Source organism: Gadus chalcogrammus, chromosome 11 (assembly GCF_026213295.1).
Source record: "Gadus chalcogrammus isolate NIFS_2021 chromosome 11, NIFS_Gcha_1.0, whole genome shotgun sequence".
Lineage (NCBI taxonomy): Eukaryota > Metazoa > Chordata > Actinopteri > Gadiformes > Gadidae > Gadus > Gadus chalcogrammus.
The window spans coordinates 15,038,406-15,046,095 of NC_079422.1; positions in this window are offsets into that span (position 1 = coordinate 15,038,406).

Consider the following 7,690-nt stretch of genomic DNA (forward strand, 5'->3'; position numbering starts at 1 on the left):
CTTTGCTATCCCAGAGAAATATGGCTCAATTAATAGATACTCAGCAATCAACTTTTATTTGACAGTTTTGATATATCCAATCATAGCTTTGGGTTGTTTTGCAATGTCTAATGTTGTGTGAAGATGGGCTTTCATATTCTTTAATGTTTTCCCTCTTGCCTTTGTTTGTCCCCATCGACAGAAAAAATGTCTTTGCAGTTTTGCGAGATAAAAGGTCTGAGGGGACAACGAGTGAACGGGCGGTGGTTGGGTGGGGGTGGTGATGGCGATCGGGGTAGCAATAGGATGGGGGTCATACGAAACGATGAAATCCCCCCCCCCCCCATTTAAAAGTGTATCATCTCGCGACCATACCTCAGGGCGCTGGGTGTTTATCGGTCGGACTGGCGAAGCAGAGATCACTGGACTGGTAATTGTTTCCTCTAAATCTGCTGAGCACTGAAGAACACAAAGTGCAGTTTTTCATCAGCCGCAGAATGAGCGGGTGAAGGGACAATACCGAGAAAAAAGAGAGAGGAAAATAATGCTTTCAGCCCCATCATGTTGGCTTTTATCCCTTTATCTAAAGAGTGAGCATGGCGGCCGGCTTCCCGGTCTCCTCCTGGGTGCTCCGTGCGCTGGGATGTGCGGTGGAACTCTCCCCGCTCCACAGTGAGTCTGCAACATGGATCATCTTTACAGAAATCGGTGTTTGATAAATCAATGGGAAAGATTATCAAACACCGACATGAGAACGTTCTCCCCGTTTTGCCACGTTTCTGTTATGAGGTCAAACTTTTAGCAGTGGCCTGGCACAGCCCGATCTATAGCTTATTTAGCTGTAATGTGAAGCACAAAGTCCTTCCACAAGCCCCCCCCCCCATCCGCTTTGATCAATTTGTATCCATCACTCAATTCATACAAACAGAAACGATTTAAGAAAAATTGTTGCAGAAAATCTTGAGGGGATTTGTGTCCCTTTTCTCCTGCTTTCTTTTCATTATACTCTCAAGTACGTCGGAGCTGGCCATGCCGCTCGCGCATTTGGCTTTGAAAGTCGCAGATTTAGTGCGGTGGTATTGGCTCATTTTTCATATCCATTGTTGCCTTGTCAGGGTGTCATAGCTGTTCCACGGTGCTGTTAGATCAGTCCAAATGTATAAATCATCCTGCATCTGACACACTCATTTAATTTAGCAGTGCCCTGGTGCGGCGGCGGGGTTTATTAATTGAAAAATCCTTGCCCCTGCTTTGCCGTCTGTGAGTGTGACTATGTGTGTGTGTGTGTGTGAGAGAGGAAAAACTGAGCCTTTTCTTTCTTTTTCTTTTTTTTAACATGGATATTCTGTATGATTTCCCTCAGTAGCCGGTTTGACTGGTCACCTGGCACTTTGTCATTTATCATCATACACTGCATTTGTCAATCTGTGGACTTCTCAGAGTCAAAAGTGCCCTAGTCAATCACTTTGCATATCAAGAAAAAGGGAGCTTGGTTACGGGTATGGGGGGGGGGGGTTCTGAGGGGTATGAAGGCCTTGGGGATCAGGGGGGAGACAGGGGGGGGGGGGGGGGGGGAGTCAGTGGGCCGAACCTCTGGCGTTTCTCAATGCAGCGATGGTTCCAACCCCGGAGCCTGTGTTATTGTTTTCCATCTGTGAAATAAAGTAACAGGTACTTAATGTACCAAAAACAATTTGTACAGCAGTTCTTTTTTCCCCATTGAAGGCGCGCATGGCTCGGCGAGGGCTCCCCTTATCTCAGCAAGGCTAATCCATTTTCACACCGCGCTTCGCCGCTCTCATTTTACAGCTGACGGGCTCCCGGGCTCCACGCTGGGCCTGAAATGGGACCCCAGTCACTGTGGCCCCCTTGGAGTTTGCGTAGGTAAGTGTGCAGAACAAATGCTGAAAAAGTCTTTAAAAAAGTTAAAGGACACTAGTTCAGCTTCAGGTTTATTTCTTTTTTTCTCTCTTCATCCTCCCTTTCGTTCTCAGGTTTTTCTTGCTCTGTATGGTAGTCCCACCTTATAACGGTTTCTCTATTCCGCAGAGGTTCACATGGGGTGTGTGTGTGTGTGCGTGTTTGTGTGTGTGTGTGTGTGTGTGTGTTTGTGTTTGTGTGTCTTTGTGTGTGGCTGTCGGAAGCATCAGCGCTTTCCTTTCTGTAGTCGGGAGTCCAACGTCGATCAGGCCCTTCAGCCGAACGTACAGAAGCAGGCTCGCAACTCTAATTTTCGGCCTATCTGTGAGCGGTCCCGGTGGCTGTGTGTTCAACAGAGCAGGGTTTTTTTTAGCCCCAATCTGAGTGCCGGTGACTACAGTGTGGTTTGGAGCGTGGTCAGTCAGCGAGGAATCAAGAGTGTGATGGTGATAGGAGTCATGCCTCTACAGAGTGATTCCCTACCCTCTCTGACACACTCAAAAAAATCCAATTCGAACCTTCTCCCGAGAGATGTGTGAGGCAAAAGCGGCCTTTGGAATCAAAACTGGTTGCACCAAATGTTTCTCATAAGGGAAAAAATATATAGATTAAAAAGATATAGATAAAGTAATAATATATGATATATAAGTTTCAGAGTGAGAAAAAACATATTTTTCTCAAAGAATCACGTCACTGAGACAAAAGTGAGGAGAGCCAAGGTGAACTGAATTCACATTACATTGTGTTACAAATAAAAATACTATTAACAATGTCTACTGCATTAGATCTATTTCATCAATGCTGAACTTGCAAGGTCCGTGAAGATCATACCTGCTAAAAATATCTTTTCATAACCACTGAACCTTGTTAAAGTCAAATGTTTACCACAGCAGACTGGGGTAAACAGGAAGCTGGCAGACTCTGTCGGTAGATAATGATACAGAGGTCCCACAGCCTCCCCTGGAATTAGCTTCTAATGGGGGTCCTTCTGTCGGTCTGGTATCATGGGTGCTTGCTTTGTTTCACATTCAACCTCTACCATCCAACACCATGGCCCTGGTTCTAGTTCTATAACATACAACACATTAGAACGCTCTACTCAGTAATTCCTCTTCGAAATGTAAAACCCAATAAAAAAAAAGTTTAGAAAGACGAGTCAGGATGCAAAGACACCAAACAAAAAAAGTATACCATATATAAATCCCAATGCATGTTTTTTCGATCACCTGTGAACCCTCCAAACATTCTTGAGTTGAGTCGATTTCACTTGGACGAGACGTGCTCCTGCCCCTCCGCCATCCCATCACTGCCAAGTCATTTGAGGCATCTGTGGCCTTTCTGGCCCAGATCGCGCGGCCCCATCAGCCCCCCGCCGTGGACCCACATCAGCGCATGCCCACTTGGCCAGGCTGGCCAGGGAGGGCCAGCGGGGCCAGCGCTCTCAGGACTCCCAAGGCATCCATACCAGCTGGAGGTCCCGTCTTCCCCTCCTGCCTCCCTGACAAACAATCAAAACACAAAGAAAAATCTATAATAAATCAGTCCCAGGCCCTATCTGGGAGGAGACATCAAAAAATAAAGGAAAAATAACACAGGAACAATAATACTACTCGCACCGGTTCAGTTTTTATCTGAATGAAAAAGTGTTTCCGTTTTTTTCTTCTCTCAAAGGTTAAACTCCTGAAAGCTTCATGTGGTGAATGTGCCGGAATAAGTTAGCTCCTGTAAACGTCTTAAGAGTAAACCCTTTTCCGATTCAACGTCTTTAAATGAAAACGTGAAGGTAACCGGATAACCTTGGGGCTGCGGTTTGTGATTTAGCAGCTGTGGATCATTTAACGCACAACTCTGAGCTGATGTGATTCTCCGTCAAATCTGGCCTAACCTCATTGAGTAAACCTTCCCTAACCTAAACAAGGGTAATGGATAGCCGCGGAAAAAAGGATAAAAACTCCCTCTGTCTCTGTTCTCTCCTCCAACCCCCTCCCCCCTCCTCACCTTTAGTCTGACCACCCCCAGAGCTAATATGGTTGACTCAGAGGTGGCTGGCGGGTCATCCATAGTTCAACGTGAGGTTAGAGATAGAGACGCACTTATATTCCCTTTCTTCCCCCCTTCACCCCATCCTCCCCCTACTAGGGGGCATCGGGAGAAAATGGCAAGACATGAATGAAAAAACGATGAACACTATGAGTTGCAGTGCGACACATAGCAATCTTTAAAAGTATGTATTTCGCTTTTTGTGTTAAATGTGTAATCTATTTAAGATACCTTGCTCCGTCTGAGCAGTCAATTATGCAGTGTTTATTTATGTTACTTTAAATAATCATTGTGTTTTTAATGTGTGGTGTGTGACTCCCTTGAGCAAAATCACATGACACTTCCAGGAAAAAAAGGGGCCTCTTCCACCGGTCTTATCTGCTCTGGTGGGCTCCAAACTGTTATGAAATGAGCAGTTTCTCCTCTTTGTTGTTGTTCTTCTCCTTCCTCCTCTTCATCTTCTTCTACTTCTTCTCCGTCTTCCTTTTTCCTTCAATCACTCGGGGGGGGGACTTGACGCTTGCTCTCTGGTCCGTGAGACACGCGCTGATAGAGGTTAAGCGCACGGGGACAACGCTAGACTGCACGTGAATAGGGCCCTCCGAGGGAGGGGAGGAAGAGATTCATAACGTCGGGAGGAGATGACAGGCGGATCAAATTTCCAAACTTTTGTGTGAAGGGCTGACGGGCCATCGGTCAGCCGCACTGAGGGTGTTTTCTTAACCTCGCGGTCGCATTAGCTTGACTTCCTGCTGTAGCGGAACTAGCTGACATATTGATGCGAGAGGAATGGAGCGGCCTGGGGAAGACTTTACATCTGAAGAGGGTGCAGCGGGAGGAGGAGAAAGACAAATTACAAGCAGAGCTGGGCATTCTTTCTGCTGGGTCTTCTGCTTTGTATGGGTAACAGTCAGGGCAGGTCAAACAGAGCAACCGTTGTCATGGTAGTTCTTCAAACGTCTTGCCTCAGGGTTAACGTAGAGAAAAGGTGTAAGGTTTGAATGGGCGCCACAAAACGGATACTGAGAATAATATGCAAACAAACTAATTTTACCTGGCCGAAGTTGGGACGGATTTGTGCTGTTTGGACTTTCTATGCAGGTTGTATCAAATAACAAGTCGAGAGAGTGTTGCCATACCGGGTTTTAAGTAAAGATGTGTGTGTTCTGTTACTCAGTCACAAATCACTGCAAGGCTTATTATGTTAAATCCATGGTTTTAGGATTAACCAGAGCTGCCCAGCATTACTATCACCTGCTCAGCGAGGGTAATAATTGCTATGGAGGAACGTTATGGACAGGTGAAAGGTAAGTCCACTCCCTGTGTTGCCAATCTTTTTCCTCCTCTTCCTTTTCTCCTCTCTGTTTGAGGTGCGAGTTGGGGCCGAAATATATTCAGCGAGAGAAATGACGTACGAAGGCCACAGAAGAGGATCTGAATGTGCCGGTGATTGAGGCACATGGTTGACATATTAATTGAAGTGAATTTTTTTATCCATTTTTTTTGTTTTGTTTTGGCCACATTACATGTATTGATGTTAGGGTATATCATTCTGACCTAGAGGAAACAAAAATAACCTATAGAAATAATGGAGTCACAGCAGAGAATATGAAGCACACGACATGCCCATGACAGTGCCTGCCCATGACACACCCCCCTCTCCTCATGAACAGTTGAAGGTTAAAGGAAGGCATTTTAGTTTTTTTCTTCATTTTCACACCACGTGATAGGATAACGATTTAACACAATTTCCCCCCCGGCAAAAGTCAAAACAGAAATAAAAGGTTATTTGCGGAAGAGCAAACAAAGTCAAACCGGTCCTCACATTATGAACACAACACCGACGCCCACAGACTGGGAGCAATCACAAACGACAAGATCCTCATTCACATCAGCCTGTTTGTTATTTGTTCGTGCATTGGGCTGCTGGCCGCCGTCCGGGCCGCAGGAGAGAAGAGGGCTTCTTTATACTCCGGGCTCACCCGCTTGTTCTTATGGCTTATCAGTTCCACCTCCAAAGGAACTGTCCGCTCTCATTCTCTCGTCTGAGAGCATGTGTCAGGACCTATTTGCCACCGGTTACTTTGAGAGTGACACGGCGATGACCTCTTGACCCCCGGCTGACAGGGAGATGCGTCTGCAATAGTTTTCCATTACAGAGGCAGGGGGGGGGACGCACGCCCCAGACTGACGCGTCAAGATGGGAAAATAAGAAAAGTACAAAAGGCACTTAGACCTGTATTCGACCTATCATGTTTCAATATTCTGCAGGGAAGGGGGTGCAGGGGTCTTATACCTTAGGCATCTGAACAATTGACATAGACACCCCTTGGCCCCACCTTCTGACATACTCATACTCAAGATAGTTACATATATATATATATATATATACACACAATATATATCTGATAGACAAGATATTTACACACCAAAACATGGATGCACTCACACACACACACCATAACACGCACAAACAGAAACACACACACATACACACACACACACACACACACACACACACACACACACACACACACACACACACACACACACACACACACACACACACACACACACACACACACACACACACACACATGCACACAAACTACAAACACCATAACACTGATTGACACATGTGCATGAATACACACACACAAGCCCAGAAACACTCACACAACACATGTTTTATCATGGTTTTCTGACCCATTTTTTAGTTAGGCTTTTACCAATAGCCATAGGCTAGTATAGAAGGAGTTAAAGAAAGACATCACACACCGCTACACAGTCTTGATCATTCAACGGCAGGGATTTCTAGTCATCTTTTGTTTTATTAAGTTGTTTGTGCTCATTGGTTTATTTTATGTTATCTCTATTCCATCCTGCTCAACGTGAGCCTCACCTTAGCATCACACATTGACGCCAAAATCCAGAAGGGCCACCTTTAACTTATCTAAATCACACTTTTTGAAAACAGCACACCAGCATTTCAACTTCAAAACACATGACTTGTAGCATGGTGCTGGAATGTTCTGCTTATGGTTGGTTACATGACAAAATAACGTGTATTTAACCTTATGGTACCTTTGTGATTGTTCGTTATAAGTTAGTACAATGAAGTTCAATCAAACTGCACCGAAAATTTAACTGACAGTGTACACTTTCCATGTTAGTCCTGATTTACACCAGGTTTATAATATTCTGTTCTACCATTCGATTTTTTGGATCTTTTAAATTATGATTGAAATGAGAAGATTGACATACAATGGTGAACATGACCAGGTTGCGTGTGTGTGTGTGTGTGTGTGTGTGTGTGTGTGTGTGTGTGTGTGTGTGTGTGTGTGTGTGTGTGTGTGTGTGTGTGTGTGTGTGCGTGTGTGTGTGTGTGTGTGTGTGTGTGTGTGTGTGTGTGTGTGCGTGTGTGTGTGTGTGTGTTGTGTCTTTTTTGATTACAATACATTAATGTTTTCATTCAGTTAGCAAATGCTTGACTAGATTCACTTTAGCTACGCGTCCAAAATAAAAAGCTGTATTATTACTCGCAACACATTAGATATATATATTTTCAGTAGGGCATCATGCTGTTAGCAAAGTAATTTCAGTTGTTCATCGGTCCTCTAATATGAAACCACTTTAGTCTCTTTTGAGTTTGAGCAAACAAGCCTGTTCGGCCCCCCAGACCTGGAAAGGCTCTACGTATAAATTGTTTACAATTTTATGTCATTTTATCAGTGTGAGCTCTGCTGCCCAC